Source organism: Ambystoma mexicanum, chromosome 8, assembly GCF_040938575.1.
Source record: "Ambystoma mexicanum isolate Mex_15411 chromosome 8, UKY_AmexF1_1, whole genome shotgun sequence".
Lineage (NCBI taxonomy): Eukaryota > Metazoa > Chordata > Amphibia > Caudata > Ambystomatidae > Ambystoma > Ambystoma mexicanum.
The window spans coordinates 355,613,046-355,633,091 of NC_090929.1; the positions used below are offsets into that span (position 1 = coordinate 355,613,046).

General features: G+C 49.4%; 1 protein-coding gene across 6 annotated transcripts in view; it reads right to left on the minus strand.

The window, feature by feature from the left end:
- Positions 1-20,046, minus strand: part of FKBP15 (FKBP prolyl isomerase family member 15) — a 2,419,492-nt gene that overhangs the window by 1,249,011 nt on the left and 1,150,435 nt on the right. The window lies entirely within an intron of this gene.

Consider the following 20,046-nt stretch of genomic DNA (forward strand, 5'->3'; position numbering starts at 1 on the left):
AAGAGAAAAATAACAAGATTGGGTTATGGGCAGAGTGTTTACTTTACAATATGTCAGCATTGTGAATTACCTGGGATGAGGGATTCGAAATGTCTTGTGTTCCTGCTCGAGCAATTGGATCGATCATGTAAGATTTACTGCACGTGGCTCGATTTACTAATAAAGACTATGGAGGCAAAAATTACAGGTACTCTGGGCTGTAACCTTAGGAACAATCTTGCAATTTCAATTCAAAACAGTTCTGCTGTGCAATGTTTTATGGCTAGGTTATTAAAAAAAAAAAGCAAACACTTGTCCTGTTTTTTCTCTCTTTAATTTTATGATAGATGGAAAACTGTTGGACATTGTCCAGGGCCTGTATCGATCATTGTTATGGGTCTTTGTGCAACTGTTATTTATGTAGCTGGTATTTGTATTTATGTAGTGCCTTGAAACTGAGTCCAGTAATATGTTTGAGTTCAATATATATTTTTCTTTTGCATCTATCAATCTATCTTAAGCTTCAGATCTTTTTCGTCACAGACCTGCTGTTAGGGAGATGTGTATTAATCTCCATATCCAGAGCCCAAATATGTTAACCTAGTTGGTTTACAAGATTTTTCTTTTGAGTTCCTGATTCTCCAAATAATAGAATGTCCAGTGCAACTAATGCACTCCTCCAGAAGATGAGCCGGTTTAAAGGTGCAGTAAATATCTTTGATTATCAAACAATAATGGAAAGTGGCACACTATATATCTGTAAAAATATATTCGTTATAATCTAGTAGTGCATAGGATGTAATTACAAAATATACAGATAAGAAGCACAGTAAAAACTTCAGAACATGGTAAAAAAACAGACTGTGGTCGTGGAGGACCATTTTTCTATATACATTTTTTTTTATTGTTTATAGGGCAGACCTAGCTAGAGAGCAGCAGAGCGCTGTACATATTGTGGGCAGCCAGCATTTGGGCTGCCATCTTTTAACAGTAGCTCAGTACTGTGAGATCTGTGTGTCGGTATGTGTGTCCATTGGAATTAGTCCTTGGCCAGTGTTGACCTTGGAATATTTACCTAAGTCCAAAAAGTTCAACTGCTCTCTTAGTGAAGCTCACATATCTAAAACACCATTCCCCTCAAGTCTGGCCTGTAGATAAGTCTAGAGTCCTAGGAATGCATGTACCAATGTTAGCCCACAAAGATATGTAGGAGGTCGCACATAGGTCCTGAAAGTCGTTCAGACCTAACACAAATCTCCAGAATGATAAGAAGACACACCAGAGTCAGTCAGTCGAGCAGTTTCCATCACCACTCTCCAGTATGGGAGATTGCGGAGGTAAGCAGTGACGTAGCAGGCAAGAAAGCTTGTGGTTTGGCTCTGGATGGTTTAGCTCAACATGGTAGCCCTAAAGCCATAAAAGAAAGGAGCAAACCCCCACAGGTATGTAGGGGTGTCCCTGTTAGGAAAGACCTCTCTTTACTGCACCTTTCCTTCCATTTCTATGGACCCTCAAACTTGTTGCTTTTATTTTTGAATCTGACCTGCTCTTTTTACAGTGCAGTGAATCCTTTTTTTTTTTAATAACTCTGTTTATTGAATTTAAACAACAAAACATAAGAGACATATAAGAATAAGACATGAATCAGCAGTATACATGTGGAAGGCAATCTCAGCAGTATACAAGTTGAAGGCAGTCGTCCATATCAACGGGGCCCGTAGGGCCGAGGACCAGAAGACAACAAGACAACAATAGGACCAGGCAGGCAAACAAGGCAAGCATCACTACCGGTGCACCCCCACCCACAGAGCTTATTGAGCATCTAGCCATTTCCCCCATATTTTCTCGAATTTACGGGGGCAGCCCCTTGCATTATAAATTCGGCGCTCTAAGGTAGCACCTCGGTCCAGCTCGTTACTCCATCGATTCAGGCTCAATGGTTCGTCCGACCCCCAATTGGCCGCTATTAGCCTTTTGCTCGCCCCCAGCGCCGTTGCCAAGAACATTTTTTCATGTTTGGACAGGTCTACTTCCCCTCCAATGCCTAATAGTACCATCTTGGGGTCCCTGGGAATTGGTGTCCCCAGAGCGGCTGAGATTGTATTAACGCATTCCACCCAGAAGGCCTGTATCACCTGACAGTCCCATATCATATGGTAGAAGGTGGCGGGTTCAGTTTTGCATCGGACACATGTCTCGTCTTCTATTCCACCCCATCTGGCCATTGCAGTGCGCGAGTGATATGATCGATGTAGGATCCTCAACTGTATGAGCCTAAGCTTGGATTCTATCCCAATTTCTCTGGGGGACATTAATGCTTCTACCCAGTCTTCAGGTTCCAGGGGGCCCAGGTCCCTTTCCCACTTTGCCTTTAGTCCGTCGAGTTGTGGAGTCCCGAATGAGCTAAGGGCCTGATAGAGGCTGGAAGTGACCCTAGAAGAGATGTACTGCGGGAGAATATTGGTCTCGATGGGGGAGCAAGGGGGTAGGACCGTCGTGTCGGGGAATTGGGCGCGGATTGCATGGGACAATTGCGCATGCTGAAACCGATCCATGGGAGCCAGGTTGAATCGTTCGCGCATGGTCTCAAAGCTCAAGAGGCGGCCCTCTTGTATAATTTGTGCTAATGTGTGTATTCCTTTGGTCAGCCAGTGACCGAAGGGGCCCATTTTTACCAGTTCTGGGAGGAGCGCATTGTGCCATATGGGTTGCGACAGTGTTGGCTGGCCTTCCCAGCCAATTAGCTTGTGAGCGGCCCGCCAAGCCCTCCGGATATGATGGGACATTTTGGGCAGCGCCGGGAGTTGGTCGCGGGTGGCGTAGAGGATTTGGAGCGGTGTTAGTGGGGACATGGTCTCCAGCTCTATACGGTTGTGTGGCTGTGTGGGGTCTGCATGTATCCAGTCATTCACTACTCCTATTTGTGTGGCCAAGTAATAGGTGCGTATGCAAGGTAACCCGATGCCTCCCTCCCACACCGATCTTTGGAGCGTGTCAAGGGCAATCCTGGATTGTTTCCCTCCCCAAAGCAATGTGCGCAGATTCTTGTCGATGAGTGCGAAGGTTTCCCGGGGGATGGGGAAGGGGGCGTTCTGGAGGACATACAACAGTCTGGGAAGGGTCATCATTTTGAATAGTGCGGCCCGGCCCATTAGGGACAGGGGGAGAGATTGCCAGTGGGGGATGTCTCTGATGAACCGCTCTATTACTGGTTGTATATTAAGTCGGGGGAACCCTTCGAGCGTCGGGTCAAGCCGTATCCCCAGGTATTTGAATTCCCTGATAGAGACGCGATATGGGCAGGTCTCCGGGATCGCAGGCTCACCCCCCTGAATCGGGAAGAAGATGGTTTTGGCCTCATTAACCTTTAGGCCTGCAAAGGACTGATATTCCCCGAGTATGCGGGAGACCACCGGGCACGAGACACCTGGGTTACTAAGGTATATGAGCAGGTCGTCCGCATAGAGCGAAAGGCGGTCTTCCCCCCCTCCCGGCCAGACGAAACCATTCCAGTTGGTGTTAGCTCTAAGCTCAATCGCTAGTGGCTCGATGGCCAGGAGGAAGAGGAGTGGAGACAGCGGGCACCCCTGCCTCGTGCCTCGACCCAGGGGGAAAGGTTTGGAGGACATGCCGTTCACCCTCACCGTGGCCTCCGGGGATGCATATAACAGTTTTACCCACGATATAAACGTCTGCCCCAAGTTCATCCTGGCCATGATCTCCCACAAGGCATCCCACCCCACTGAGTCAAACGCCTTTTCGAAGTCCACCGCCAGGAGGGCGAGTGGAGCTGGTATCTCCTTTGCCCTGGATAGCGCCAATTGGACCCTGCGCAAGTTCATTCGGGTCGACTTATTGGGCATGAAACCGCATTGGTCCGGGTGGATTAGGGTCTCAATCACTTGCAGTAGTCTATTGGCGAGTGTTTTGGCGAGGACCTTCGCTTCGCCATTAATCAGGGATATCGGGCGATAGGAGGCACATTCCTCCGGGGGTTTCCCCGGCTTGTGTATGACCACTATGCATGCCTTCCTGAGGTCTGGGGGGAGTGCTCCTAGTTCCCTGCTGCGTAGAAACATGCGGTGCATGTGGGTGGGAAGCATGCTACCAAGGCACTTCCACGTTTCTGTTGGGAACCCATTGGGGCCCGGAGTTTTCCCGGGCTGGAGTTGTGCCAGTGCCTCCTGCACCTCAGTGTCAGTAATATCCGCATTCAGGAGGTCTGATTGGTGCTGCAGGAGTGTCGGGATTTCGATGTGGTCGAGGTATCGGGAGGGTTCGACTGATGGGTTCCCCGTGGGCGGGGTGTAAAGATTTTTGTAGTAGGTGGCGAATGCCTCGACGATATCTGAATCTTCCGTCAGTAGTGTCCCATACGGAGATCTGATTGCCCTAACGTGTCCCCTGCTCTGCACGCGTCTCTCCAACCAGGCCAGTGTCTTGTTAGCTTTGTCGCCCCTTTCATATATTTGGCTTCGGACTAACTGGTGGGCATTTCGTGCATTGTCTAGGGACAGGTTACTGAGGGCGGCCTGCGCCGTGAGCATCGCCTCCTTTGCTTCTTGGGTGTTCTGTATGAGGGTTTGTCGCTCACACTCCAGGACGCGTGTCTCTGCATCCCTGACCTTCTGGACTTGGCGTTGTTGGTAGGCGGAGACCTTGGAGATAGCCTCCCCTCGTAGGACAGTTTTGTATGCCTCCCAGATCGTGATCGGGCAGTCCACCGAGCCCACATTGTGTTCGAAATATTCCGCTGTCGTCTTCTCTAGCTCTTCTGCAATCTCGGGAAGACGGAGATGGTACGTATTTAGGCGCCAGTTACGGTCTGAGCGGCAGGAAGAGTTCTTGAGGGTCAAGAGAAGCGGGGAGTGGTCCGAGATCCCTCTTGCGAGGAATACAGCATCGAGGAGCCTGTGGGTTATATTGCGAGGGATGAAGGCGTAGTCGATCCTGGAGAATGATTTGTGGACCCCAGAATAGAAGGAGAACCCTGCCTCGTTGCCATGGAGTGTGCGCCAGGTGTCCACCATTCCTGAGGTTTCTGCAAACGTGGTGAGTGGCGTAGAGGTGGGACGTGTTCCAGCTCTCCTATAGGTTCTGTCGATTGTGATGTCCATTACCTCGTTAAAGTCCCCTCCGAGCACCCACACATCCGCCTCCTCCTCCAGGAGTAAGTTCTGTAATTCAGCGAGCAGTTCCTTCGTCAGTGTGGGGGGGGCATAGAGCGCTGCCAGGCCCCATCTCTCACCCCAGATGTCCGCCAGCAACAGCACATAGCGGCCCCGGGGGTCCGTCCTGATCTTCCTAACATGGAGAGGAACTCTCTTGTGGACGAGTATCATTGTGCCCCTCGCCCCTTTCGTGAATCCGGCATGGTAGACCTTCGAGTAGTTGGATCTTTTGAAAAAGATGGTGTTGGTGCCTGTCAGATGTGTTTCATTTAAGAGGGCAATGTCTGGCGAGTGTCGGTTTAGGTACTGGAGTACCAGTCTTCGCTTTATGCTGGAGCCGAGGCCATTGACGTTCCAGGACAGTATCTTCACTTTGTTGGAGTTCATCCTGTCAGCGTGAGACTATTTGTTGGGGTGTCTGAAAGGATTAGTGGCCGTTGCATTTTCCCCCCGGGGGCATAAATTGTTTCCTTCTCGGGGTGGGGGGGACCCCCAGCGGCCGCCTTGCATCGGAGTGTCTGAAGACTGGCAGGTGCCTGCGTCTCTGAACCTGGCCCACTGTAGTGTTTGTCTGACTTGCCTGCTTTCATCGTTTTCCAGCTTTCTTTTCCCGTGAATTTGCTTCTTCAAATCCCCAAAACTCCCCCCACCCTGCACTTCCCTTCCAACTGGGAGCACCTGTCGCCCTAACATCGAACTTATAACTTGTTGAACGTAAACTTCGTCGGAATGACCCGACCTAGGGTGGTGGCTCCAGTGGAGACGCCCTGACTGTGTTTGGAACTGCGGTGTCAAGGTGGTGGTGGCCGCGGTGGTGTAATTTCCATGGTGTCCCTTGGTGACCTCAGTACTGTGATGCCCAGGCCTCATCCGTTCTCAGTGGTATTCCTGAGGGGGGGTCTTGGTGTTTCTGCTTCGGGGCCCATCGGAGTAGGAGGCGGCGAGTCCTGCCCGGGCCCGGGTTTGCGAGCGGGCGGCCCAGAGGGCGAGCGCCGAGTCGTCGGCCCATTAAGGATCTGTGTTTCGAGCCAGTCCCATGCTTCTTTGGGGCTGTGGAATAGGTGTGTCGTTCCCTCGTGGTGGACCTTGAGCAACGCCGGGAAGAAGAGGGCGAACTTGATGGATAGAGAGTGAAGCTTTTTCTTAACCGAGTCAAACGACTGGCGGGCCCGCTGAACCTCCTTAGTGTAGTCCGGGTAGAACCCTACTTTATAGCCGTTGTATGTGATTGGGCCGGAGGCCCGTGCCATCTGGAGGATGGCGTCTCGGTCTCGGTAGTTCAGGAGGCGTGCAATTATAGTTCGGGGGGGGCTCCTGGGGTAGGTCGCCCAGCGGGTACCCTATGTGCTCTTTCGATAGAAAAGAATTTCGACAGTTTCTTGGGGGCAAAGATGTGGGTCAGCCAGTCTTCTAGGAAAAGTTCGACACTGGGGCCCTCCTCTTTCTCCGGGATCCCAAGAATCCTGAGGTTATTGCGCCGTGCCCTGCCCTCACTGTCTTCAGCTCGGTATTCTAGTTGGTTAACCTTCTGGGCAATTATGGCGAGTTGTTGTTCCAACTGGCGGACATTATCTTCTGTGTCCGACACTCTTTGCTCCGCTTCTCCTACTCTGGACGATAAATTGCGCAGATCCTGACGTAGGAGAGATACTTCCGTGCAGACTCCGCCAATTTTGAGTTCCAGCGATGTTCTCGAGTCCCCAATTGCCTTCATTAAGTCTCTCAGGGAGAGTTGGGGGTCCTGAGCTGCTTCCCCACCATCCGCTTCCGCTGGGGATTGCATTTCCAGGCGGGGGGGGGCTTCCACGGTATAGAGGTCCATTTTGCTTTGTAGAGTCTGCCTCCTAGCCTTATCTTTGCCCATGGCGGAGTCGGGTATTCGTGTGAGGCGGCAAGTCCGGATGGGACGTATTGGTGCCCCCCAGGGGGTCGTTGTAAAGTCTGAGTTGGAGTGGGTTTGTCGGGCGACGATCCTTCCCTATTGTGTCCCTGTTCAGGTGTGCCGGCGGGATTGCTTGGCCGCTGGAAGCAGACCCCTGCTATGGTTGGTCCGTTGTGTCTATTGGAGGGTCGCGGGCTCACAGAGATGGCATCCGCATATACGCCCCCCCGGAGCCCGTATTATGTTCAGTTCTTGAGTGACGTGTGGAAGGCGATAGCCGCGGCTCTCCGCCGTGCGCGCCACTTTGTGCTGCCCCTCGAGGCCGTTAATTGTGTCGATTGAGGGGCAGATCCCTTTGTCGTTGGCGGTTCCAAGGGTCCCTGGTCGGGGTTGGTCCGGTGAATTTCGGGGGTTTGCCCCAATGCGCGGTCTCACACCGGGCTGCCCCGCTGCTTGGGAAGTTGTGGCCTTTACAACGGGAGGCCTCTGTCCCTCCCCGGGTCACTGCCCACAGTTGTTAACTTATTGCCAGTTCCCTGGACCCACGATCGTTTGTGGAGGGTGCTGCGGACGTTGTCACCAGTTCTGGGTGCTAATGGTGATGGGGGAGGAGAGCGTCCCCAGTCCCCTCAGCTCCGTGCCCCCCACAGGTGGACCTCCGAATTCACTTTTGGGTGGGGGGTGAGGCGTCTCCTTAATGCGGGTCGGTATCCCGCCGGTTGCCCTTACCTCGTTAATGCTGATGGGGGAGCGCAACACCGCGTTACCGGTTCCCGTGTCGCGGCTCAACCCCAGGCGTGACAGTCCCGCAAATTGAGGGAGAGGCGGGTGGGGGCAGAAAGGCGTTCTGCTCGCCTCTGTTTACGCCGCCGGGTCTGGTAGCACAGCGTAGAGATCCCTTGCTGTCCGTGCAGTGCTGGTGTCCAGGATCGTCGCGGCTTCAGCGCCGAGCGTCGGCCGTGCCCGCGGTTCGGGCACTCGGACGGCCGTCTCAAGCAGGGGGCTCAGCAGGGTGGAGGAGCCCGGGTGGCAGTCAGGAGGAACCGGAGCGATGCCTCGGGCCGGCGTCCTCGGCCCCGCCCCGGCTCGTCCGCTCCCCGAGGGCCTCAGTGGCCGCCGCAGCTCATGGGGGGAGGGGCGAAGGAGCCGCAGTTAACCGCCCAGCAATGGCGGCGAGTCTCGCGTCGGCGGACTCAGGGACGTTTCTCACGCCCCCCGGTCCGATTCTGCTCGGGGTTGTAGCAGGCAGTGCCTGGATGGGTCCGCCAGTGTTGTGCTGCTTCAGGAGGTCGGGCGAATTCCCGGAGCGGAATAAATGAAGGATATTTAATCGCGGCCACCGGGAGCCGACGCGATTAGTTCTTCATGCGCCGCAGTGAATCCTTAAGCTTCACTACACTGTCTCTTGCTCATCTGTTATGGGGAAACTGACATGTCCTTCAGGTTGTCAGTACTGGGAAACATTGTTTCCCTTAGTCTTGTTACTTAGGGCCTGATTCATGGAACGTTTTCCTATGGGATTGCGCCATTATAATTGATTCATGGAAGTGGCACACTTCCATGAATCAGGCCTTCAGTTACTACTTTTTAGTAATTTATCACTTGTGGTAACCTTTATCATTGTACAAAGCATCTATGAATGCAGTACAATGGGGTACACTTTTTGTTTTACCCTAGAGTTACACTCAGACTATGTTTGATTACTCTAAGTGTGCTAAATGGACAGACTGGTGGCAGCAGTGAATTGTGTACCATTTTTTGGTACTTTATCGTTTTAGCCTTACCGCGTTAACCATGTTTGGCTACTAACTGTGCAACTGGTCAAACATAACCATGAAACAAGATTTCTCACTTTTCCTTTGGCCATCTTGTCTTTTAGCCTTCCTGGCCTGTGAGACCAGGAAAATCCTTATATGAACTTCCAGTGCCTGGGAAAGCAGAAGCTTTTGGTAGGCTACTGGAGGGCTATGTATGTTTGCTGCCAGGTAGTGAGCTGGACTGTCTGGTCCAACCAACAGTGTGTCTGGGTGGAATGAATGGGTTTTGTTGCCAGTGATCCTGATTGGACCACTGCTGGGGTGTGAGTGTGGTGTGTGTGTGTGGGGGGGGGGAGAGATCTACTATTGGCTAGTGGGAGGTGCTGCTCTTACCTGGCTTTTAGGATAAGAAGAGAACCCCTGCACCCACTCTAGAGAGATCCTGGAAGAAATTGAAGAAGCCAAGACTCCTGTCCAGCTGCAAGACCCACCAGGAAACCAGGGACTCGTCGGAAGAATGCATGGTGACCAGGGGTGTTGCTAGGTCTGGAAAAGACCCGGGGCTACGCTAATGTTGGAACTGTCGGGACTGGGGTCTAGATAGGCTTTTGGTTGTAGCTCCTAATATTCTATCCAGGGCTACAACCAAAAGACCAGGGGCTCGAGCCCCCTTAGCTGCCCCCCCCTAGCATTGTCTCTGTTGGTGACCAACTTCTGCTGCTGTCCTGGGAGAGCTCCGTCTTGAAGGTCATCTCTAGCGGTAGTGCGAAGGAGTTGCGACCCTTGGAGTGAAGGGAACATCCATTCTCGACTTTAGCTCAGAGTCCTGAAAATAAGAGCCTTCGGAAGTGCCCCAGGACAGCCCGGTGGTTGACCAGCTCTGAGTTTGGGCTACCGTGCTACCGACCTCGCTATTCCAATTTGAGGCATGGAACTTCAGTTTGCACTACAAGACTCGCCTCTGCGAAATTTCGTGGTCCTAGCATCGAGGGGACCCGAGATAGGAGGGAAAGTCTGACCGCAAGAAAGTGAATCCCTTTGTGTCTCTGTGCATCGGTGGCCGTCATCCGAAATTGCTTACCTGTGTCCATTCCTGCCCTGAGAGGGGCCCTGCATCGAGTTTTGCTGCATTCTTTCACTGAGAGTCTTTGCACCTGCATCAAACACCGACCAGAGAGCTGCTTGAACCTGCAACCCCTGGGAATCCAGGTCAGAGGCGGACGGTGGGAAAAGCGTCCTCGGACCTTCTTCAACCGACCTGCCATGTTTCATAAAGAATCAGAGTACAGGGGATGAGTTATAGCGATACTAACCTGCCCCCTAAACACATTGATTAGTCCTGACACTTGAAACTGTTCACTGGACCACAGAGACACTACCTTCATTCTTTCCATCATCAAAGAACTGTATGAAAGTTTGCTGAACTTTTGGGCATAAAGCCCCAGACAATTAAGGGTTCAACTTCTGAAGTCGGGGATTATGCTTTGTGGACCCTCAGTGCAAAAACTAATCTGTACCTTTCTTTTCAGGGGTTTGATATGCATTTTGCCCTATACCAGTGACTGTATGGGATACATTACTCACTGTAAACGTATTTCTGATGCTTGTATCTGCTTAGATTCACATGATGTGCATAGGCCGACATCTAGTGGAAGCTGCGGAGTATTACAGTTTGTTTTTCGAAACTCAAAAAGGGCGTCGACACAGGGCGTGCCAGTAATACTATCCCTAGTGTGACGTCCACTGTACCCATGATCCCTCACGTGTGTAGGACCCTCAGATTGTATTTTTTCTGACATGAGGTAGCATGAGGTGTAGCGTGAGTACAGATAATCCAAGCAGATAGATAGAAAGGTAAGACTACAAGCATCCATGCGCCTTCTCTCAGAGGGGAGAAAGGGTGGGTCGCATGTGAATCTAAGCAGATACAAGCATCAGAAATACTATTACGGTGAGTAATGTATCCCTTCTGAGGCTCGTGGAATCTGCTTAGATCACATGCTGTGCATAGATTAGCGAGCAGTACCTGAAGAAGGAGGTGGGATGTGAGAAGGGTCATGAGCAAATAAATGTCTTAGAACCGCTGGTCCCACTTGTGTATCTGTCTTGGAATGAGTGTCAATGCAGTAGTGCTGAGTAAAAGTGTGAATAGAGCTCCAAGTAGCTGCTTTGCAAATGGTGTCAAGGGGTACATTTGCAATGAAAACTCAGAGTGGCCCCAATGCCTCTTGTAGAGTGGGCCATAGGCGTGAAAGGCACAGTTTTTTCAGAAAGTAAGTAACACAGCTGTATACATTTAATAATCCACTTAGAGATGACACCTTTAGAGACGCGATCCCCCCTCTCTGCCTGTAGCTACGGAGACAAACAGCTGATCTGTTTTCCTTAGCGGTCTGGTCTTGTTTACATAGTAGAGGACCGCCCTACGCACATCTAGTGTGTGTAGTTTCACCTCAGCCGAGCTTTGTGGCTCTTGGAAGAAAGCCGGAAGCTCGATGGACTGGTTCACGTGGAATTTTGAAATAAATTAGGTGAAAACCTAGGGTGTGTGCGTAAAACCAGTTTATCTTTATGGACAGTAAAGAAGGGATCTTGCACTGACAGAGCCTGAATTTCACTGACTCTTCTTATAGATGTAATTGCTACTAAGAAGGCCGTTTTGTAAGTCAGGTGTTTGAGACTGCTTTTGTGCCTGGGCCCATGAGCTTAGATAGAACCATGTTAAGGTCCCATCCTGGTGGTGGGTTTGAAATAGGAGGGAGAAGTCTCTTTACTCCTTCCATGAAGGTTTTAACTACTGGTACTTTCCACCACAACACCTTGTTATGGGAAGTGGTGTATGCTGACAGGGCTGCCAGGTGTACCTTCAGTGAGTTAAAAACCAGTCCTGCGTCCAGCAGGTGGAGCATGTATGTAACAAAAGTGGAAGGAGTGCAATCAACTGGGTTGATTTGTTTATTCTGGCACCAGATAACGAATCTCTTCCATTTGTCAAAGTAGCAGTGCCTTGTGTTAGGTTTTCTAGATTCCTTTAGGATGTCCATACACCTCTGTGGTAAATTGAGATGTCCGAACTCTATGACCTCAGGAGCCATGCTGCCAGGTTCATTGAGTTGGGTTGGGGATGCACTGTTTGACCTTGGTGCTGGGACAGTAGGTTGTACCAGCCCGGAAGTTTGATGGGTTCGCACACCGCCAATCTGCATAAGTGTGGGAACCACGGTTGTCTTGCCCACATGGGAGCAACTAGGACGAGCGTCATCGATTCTCTGTTCATCTTGTTGACCACCTTCCTGATTAGAGGAGTTGGTGGAAAAGCGTACGCAAACATCCCTGACCAGTTCATCCACAGGGTGTTCCCCCGGGAGTCTGGTTGGGGGAACCTGGATGCAAATCCTGGGCATTGTCTGTTTTCGCTGGTGGCGAATAAGTCTATAGTGGGGAAACCCCACTGAGAGAAGATCTCTTGTACGACTTCTCTGTGTAGACACCATTCGTGTTCCTCTGGGAGGGGGTCTCTGCTCAGAGCATCCGCTAGGGAATTGAGATCCCCTGGAACATGTTGCAATGACAGGAAGATGTTCCGTCTGAGTGCCCATATCCAGATTTTCTGGGCAAGCTTGGACAGATTTGGCGACCTAGTCCCTCCTTGCTTGTTCAGGTAAAACATGGCTGTAGTGCTGTCCGTCCGGATTTGCACTGACAGATTTAACAGGTAGGGCTCGAACGCTTGAAGTGCTCTGAATACTGCCAGAAGCTCTAACAGGTTGATGTGATTCTTGGCCACTGAGTGTAACCAGAGACCCTGAGCTGTGTGGCGGAGATGGTGAGCTCCCCACCCCGTCAGGCATGCATCGGTTGTGACTACCGCCTGTATCTCGGGATCGTAAAAAGGTTTCCCCTTGGACAGATTCTCTCTTGTCCACCAGTGAAGGCTTTGCACAAGTGTTGGCGAAACGACCACTAGATCGTTCCACTGACCACTTGCCTGAGACCACTGTTTCGCCAACCATTCTTGCATGGGACGCATGCACAGGCGCGCGTGGGGGACCAGGTAAATACATGACACCATCATGCCCAGCAAACGCATTGCTTTGCGTACCGTTAACTGGCGACCGGACTGATATTGCGGAATTTGCAGCAGTATATTCTGTATTCTTTCTTCAGAAGGAAAGGTCAACCCCTCTTGAGTGTCTAGGATAGCTCCTAGGAACTGTTTGGATGTGCTTGTCACGAGACTTGACTTTTTCTCATTTATTGAGAAACCCAATTCGAAAAGGAGGTCGATTGTCCTTTGAATGTTTGCTCTGCAAATTACTGGGGTCTCCCCCGTGATGAGCCAGTCGTCCAGGTAAGGGTATACCGGGATTGCCTCACTGCGTAGGTGTGCTGCCGCCACCGCCAGTACCTTGGTGAATACCCTTGGAGCCGAAGCTATCCCGAAGGGCAGTACCTTGAACTGGTAGTGCCGACTGTCCACCTTGAAGCACAAGTACTTTCTGTCCGCTGGGAACATGGAAATATGAAAATAGGCATCTTTCATGTCCAATGTTTCCATGTAATCCCCCTTTTTTAGGAGGGGAAATTACCTCCTGGAGAGTAGTCATGCGAAACTTTTGGGGCTTGACATACTTGTTTGCAGGCCGTAAGTCCAATACTGGGCGCATCGTCAAATCTTTTTTTGGCACAAGGAAGTAAGTTGAATAAATACCCTTGTTTACCTGGTGTCCCGGGACGAGTTCTATCGCGTCCTTTGCTAGCAGATTGACGATCTCCTCGAGGAGGATCTTCTGGTGGTCCAAAGAATGTATTCTTTGTTGTGGAGGATGGTTTCGGGGACGCTCTAACAGTTCTATGCAGTACCCTGCGGATACTGTGGACAGCACCCATCTGTCTGATGTGATCCCTTCCCAAGCATGGGTGAAGTTGGAAATGCGTCCCCTTACTGGGGTTGCGTGAGAAGGGACCCTGAACTGAGCGTCACTGTTTTGGTGGAGGCGTGCCACCTCCTCTACTGGGGCTGCCTCTACCTTTCCCACGTCCTCTCTTATTACCACTGCCGTAACCCTGGGTAGATTGTTGGTTATTATTGCTCCACGGTGTACCCTGCCCCTGGGAATAGTTAGATCCTCTGGGAATTTTGGCTGCGTGGGCGACGCAAATTGCCATTCCCTCTCTGATTATGGGGTTTATTTGTTAGTTGGCCTAGGGATTTGAGTGTTTCATACTCGTCCTTCGCATTTTTCAGCGCTTCCTCGACCGCCTTACCAAACAACAGATCCGGCTCCACCGGTTTATCTAACAATGATGCTTGGGTTTCAGCCTTGAATCCAGACTGCCTTAACCAAGCGTGTCTCCTGATAACAGTTCCTTCTGCTATCAATCTGCCGGTGTTATCCGCGGCATCAAAGGTTGTCTTTAGAATGCAACCGGACATGGCTCTTCCCTCCGCCGAAACTCGTGCCAACTGGCTCTTTAAGGGTTCTGGGGCGGAGTCTATGAGTGCCGCAACTTCTTCCCATTGATGGCAGTTGTAGCTGGCCAACAGGGTGGTGGAGTTGGCAATCCTTGCCTGGTATGCGGAAGTGGAGGCAACTTTCCTGCCCAACCCATACAGTTTCTTGCTCTCCTTGTCGGGAGGAGCTTCGGACGATGACAAGGGTGTTCCCGCCCTCTTATGGGCGTTTGTAACAACTAGGGAGTCCGGCTTCAGATGCCCCCTTATATACAGTGGGTCTGATTGGGCTGCCCTGAAAAGTTTCTCAATCCTGGGGTTCACTGCTCTGGTGAGGTTAGGATTTACGAGTGAAGGGTCTATTCTCCTTTGAATAGACTTCAGAATAGGGATGGCCTGAGCAACAGGCCTCCTTTCTCCCACTAACTCTTCGGCGAAGTCCCTTCCTCTTGAGCACCCTGGGTGTCAATGTGGAAATGTTCAGCTGCTCGAGACAGCACTTCATTCAGGAGAGGTTGGTTGTCGACAGGGGAGTCGGTAACCGGGGGTTCCTTCTCTACCGGGGAATCTACTCTGTAGGTTTCCGGGTCGTCCTCATCCTCTTCTTGGTCCTCATCATCCCCATAGTAGCCTGTACCAGTTTGTTCTTCCAACATGCCCAAATCTGGATCCTCACAAAAGGATGTCTCTTCTTGATACTGAGAGTAGGGCTGAACATAGAAGGGGTCCTGAAGACCGTGACGGTGTTTCAAACCGGGACTTTTTACTTGGAGGTATGGGATCCTTAGAGCCTGAGGATGCTGACCCGTCGTGAGTATATGAGAGAAAGTGTTCAGGGTTTTTTGCGTAAAAATCTGCCAATGATGACATCCTTGACATGACCCTGTCTATGTCATCACTAGACCATTCTCTAGAACTGGGGATGACCCGTTCTGGAAGTTTCTCTGACTTATCCTGACTAGACTTGGTGGTCTGAGTAGGGGTTTTTGTGATAGCAGAAGACTTGGACTTGTCTGTCTGTTTCTGAGGAGTGGTGTGTCTTAAAGGTGTGGAAGTAGGCAGAGGCTGCTTCCTTTGTTTTTTTCCCCCTCCCCGTGAGTGGAAGAGCGTTTTCCCTGTTTTTTCGCCCCTACGGAGCCTTTCGACACCTGGCGTCGAGGTTCGGGGGTAGTGTCCCTATCCTTCGAGTGAGGAGGTAGGGGTTCGGGAGCCGCCGAAACGCGGTGTGCGGGCGCCGACTCCTGGAGTGCGGTCTGGGGATGGAAGTCGGCTTCGTCCTCCGAGGATCGAACTTCCGTTACTTTGGGGAGCGAGGCACTCTTGGCAACAGTGGATGATTGCCTGGAGTCATGCGGCGATCGTGATCGAGAACGCCCAGAGGATGCCGATTCGGACCGTTCTCTATGTGCCTCTTTCCGAGAACTCGACGTGCGCGTCGAGTCCCGGTTGGACTTCATGTGTTTTGTGGAAATGCTGTGGGAAGCGCTTGTGTCGCCGGGGGTCTTCCCCATAGCTGCCATGCCGGACGACCTTCCGAAGTCGGGGACTTGAGCTTGGCTGTCTTTCGACGCCATAATGCCCTCGCCGTCCAAAAGCTGAAGGCGCCCTCCGCTGCCATGGCCTCTTGACGCCTGGCGTGGTGGGCCCAACGCTTGATAGAACGGTCCTTAAGTGTTTTGGGTTTAAACCTACTACACGCTCTGCAGTTCGCCTCGGGGTGGTCCCTCGGCAAGCAGAGATTGCACGTGGCGTGCCTGTCGACCCAAGGGTATTTACGGTTGCACTTGGGGCAGAATTGGAAAGGGGTACCCTCCATACGCACCTTATGGCAGCAGGCTTGTAAGTGTAGGAATATATAAGAATGTACCTATATACCAAAAGAGTGTAGAGTATGTCCACCCCCCACTCTCCCTACTTGCAGGGCCGAGGCCAGCGGCCTTCCAAGGCCCTGGCCGAGGCCAGAGGCCTTCCTAGGCCCAAATCCGTCGTGCAGCTGTCGACGGTCAAATTCTTCTCCAGGCCGGTGTCGAGTGTGGAAGTTCGGTGACTCGACGTTGTGGTGGAGAAATGGGTAAATTTCACAATATTTAGCAAAAGTATGGCTAAGGCCAGGGAACTCCGCAAAATGCTTCCGACCAGAATGGCGGAAAAAAACAATCTGAGGGTCCTAGACGCGTGAGGGATCATGGGTACAGTGGACGTCACACTAGGGATAGTATTACTGGCACGCCCTGTGTCGACGCCCTTTTTCGAGTTTCGAAAAACAAACTGTAATACTCCACAGCTTCCACTAGATGTCGGCCTATGCACAGCATGTGATCTAAGCAGATTCCACAAGCCTCAGAAATATATATATATATATATATATATATATATATATATATATATATATATATAATTTAAGTGTTGTGTGATAGTATTACCTGTTAGTAGTCATTTTTCACTGTGTGTTTTGGCCACAGGTAAAGAAGTATTTTTATACCCGATTGTCAAAGTTGTAAGTGATTTCAATCCGGCACACACCCAAGTCCCGCCAAGCATGTAGTGCGCAAATGAAAACCTTATTTATTTTTATCTTCAAGTTCAATATTCTGAACGATATACCACTCATATCACACCCTTTTCCCGAGACGCCCCTCGGTCACTCTGAACCAGGAATCAGGCTAGTTTGCAATGGTAAATATTTATTATGCATTTAAAATTTAATCACCATATATTTTAATAGGTAAACAACAATCACCAATGGGGTGACATAACACTGAATCATATCTTTAATACACTAGGAATTAAGTAATGAGCACAAAAACAAATGCAGTACAGAAAAGAATACTTTTGAGTTGGTTTGGTATAGATGGCACTAAGGTTAGGAGTTCCCCCTGCAACACCCCTCAACCCCACAATAGGCAATTAGATAGATGTGAGGAGAGAGCAGGTATTTAGGACTAGCACAAATCAAACAGAATATCACTCCCACCTTCCCCCTTCAAACACAAGAGAAAAACAGAATTGACTTTTCAGCTGTCAGTATGGCTTTGAAATTGTCTTTGGAATTGACTGAGCAAAAACACCAAATGTGGTCAAAAATACTTAAAATTATTATAAATTCCTAAGGGAGCCGCTTTGAACAGTTGCACACAATCACAAACAATGATTTAGTCAAAAGAAAACATTGGAAATCTCAAAGTCAAGTGGAAATAATTTTAAAGCTATTTCACACGTGTAAAAACCTTTCAGAATTTCAATTCGCGGAAAAACTTTTCCTTGCGTAATATTCGCTATAACGGCCCAATCGCACTGCGGTTTTCTATGGATAGCTAAGAGTGTTGGGTACAAGTAGGAGTTGAAATTTTGCTTCTATGATAAAAACTGAGGGAGTTGTAGAGGTTTTAGTAAAGGTCATTTTTGTAAAATAGGCGCGAGAATGGAAAACAGAAATGCACTTTTGAAAATGACAGATGGGTTGATTACAATAGATGATGACTATGAAAAAGTGAATGCCACAGATGGATCTTACAGTCACGTGATCAGCGTAACCCGCCGATTGTGGATACTCTACTTCTTCAGATGAGAAAAGAGTCGGCGCAAAGATAGTTCTAGCAATACTATGGTTCTGAATTAAAGATGGGATGGGTTTGAGATTGGGTTCATACAATGCAGATATATTAGAGTCACTTTTCTTCCTATTAATACTTACAGAATAAGTTATTAAATTGGACCGTCAGATCTGGTCATGGGTTGGATCTGTCAAGGAAGAACAGCACACTAGGCCGGTCACCGGATCTGCTCAGGATCTGCCCTTCTTGTTTGTGGGTATTTCAATCAGCTGGATAGCAAGTTCCTCAGGCAAGCCTTGTGGTAGCAAGCCAGAGAATTTCAGGATACTAGTTAAAAAGGCCTTCTCACATCACAGTGCTTCAGGCCTTGCAGAAATCAATAGTTCTCTACTGCTTTGCAAGAGTCTTGGCATCTGGATCTGGAAGGATGTTAAAGCTGGATGTAGAATGCTGGATCAGACTGCTTCGCCAGAATAGGAAAGTGAGTGGATCAGTGAGTCCCTATGTGTTGTCAGCTGTCTCGATTTATCCTTTCAAATGACATCACAAAATGGGTGTATGGGCTGGCTTATCTAAGCTTACCCCTGTGAGCTGGGATTGGATCAAAACCTCATCCCCGCCTTGCACCTGAGTGATTGGATCAAGGCCGGATGATGTCACATTTTATGGTTTGCTTTACAGTTCTTAGAAACCACCCTTTAGCTACTGGTCTCAAAATCGGATTTCATCCTAAATACATATTTCTACATTGGTCACCTTTACACAAATCACACACAAAGATGCCATATTTTATGTAGTAGCTGTTCCTCAATCCTGCAGCTGTGGGATCTTGTTTCACCTTTTTACATAATTTTGTCCTTTTCACCATGAACACATTTTCCAAATTTTCAGCAAATGACCACAAATGTGCGCGTTCAACATGGGGATGTGTGTGTATATTTTCACAATTCTAATTTAATACATTTCACATAAAACCACATATATTGCCATTCCTGTCCAGAACATGTTACACGGTTCTGCCGCCTCTTGAAACGTGCAGCCACAAATTAGACTAACAGATGTGTCCTTGGTATATTTTTCACCACTTTGAATCACAAGTTATGAGCCTTTCAAAATTGTTCATTGTTCATGCTTAACAGCAAATGGTCCGCCCATTTGTGTCTCCCTGCAGTCCAGGAACAACCCCCTCCTTTGGGAGTCCCTTCCAGGAGCAGATTTTAACCCCTTTCACACCCCCGTTTCCTGGGCTGAAGCTCTGCCATTGTTTGTTTTTCAGTAGACAAAAGTCTGGGCTAACCCGCAATTAGCATCTCCCAGTGAGTTTCTGCTTAGAGAATGTTCCCTCGCCTGGGAGAAACCTGCTTTTCCAGTTCTTGCAGCTCAGCCAGGCTAATTTATTCTTAATTAAAATCCAGCAAAAACCAAACTTATTGCATCAAATCAAATAAATCCATTACTTTCTTAGCTTTCAATCTGTGGGATCGAAAACACAACTGAGATCTGCATTCCTTTTAGCAACAATCCTTCTATGTGTGCTAATCCGGCAGACTTTTACAGCCTGATTCTTGGAATTATTTGTGTGAAAAACGCAGATTTGCGCGCCTTTCTGCCCGAAAATCCCTGTTTGAAGTATGGGGATTTTCAGGCAGAAAGGCACGCAAATCTGCATTTTTCACGCAAATAATTCCATGAATCAGGCAGTTAGTTTAAATACTTTTAATTTTTATCAGTAGCTCATCTGACAGCTGTCATCCACAGGTCACCCAGGGTACTGCACCCAGATTTTGACAAGGGCTGTCAGTTTACAGACAATCCAATTTGTCTGAGGAAATGTTTTGCTCTTTACACTTTAGAACTTTGTATATTTGCAATGCTTCATTAGATTACATGAATGTTAGCACCAGGAAAGATTTTCAATGTTGAGAAATGTTGTGTTATAGGCATTTTGGAGTTTTTAGCAACAAAGCACATTTTGGAATTTCATTTGCAAAGCGCTGATTCTCTGCTGCACTCTGTTTGTTGGTCATGGAGCCCACTGGCACATTTTCTGCAGTGTGTGCTCTATCCCACCACATATGCACCATGGGTGGCAGGTTGTGCATCCATCTTTATTATGTGTTGCACAATGTGTTTTTTGTAGGTTTTTGGCGTGCACAAGGGTTTTGCCGCCATAGTTGCTGTTTATTGCACCATAAGTATCAGCGTGATGCCGCCTAATACAGCGGAGTGGGTTAATACATCCCACAAA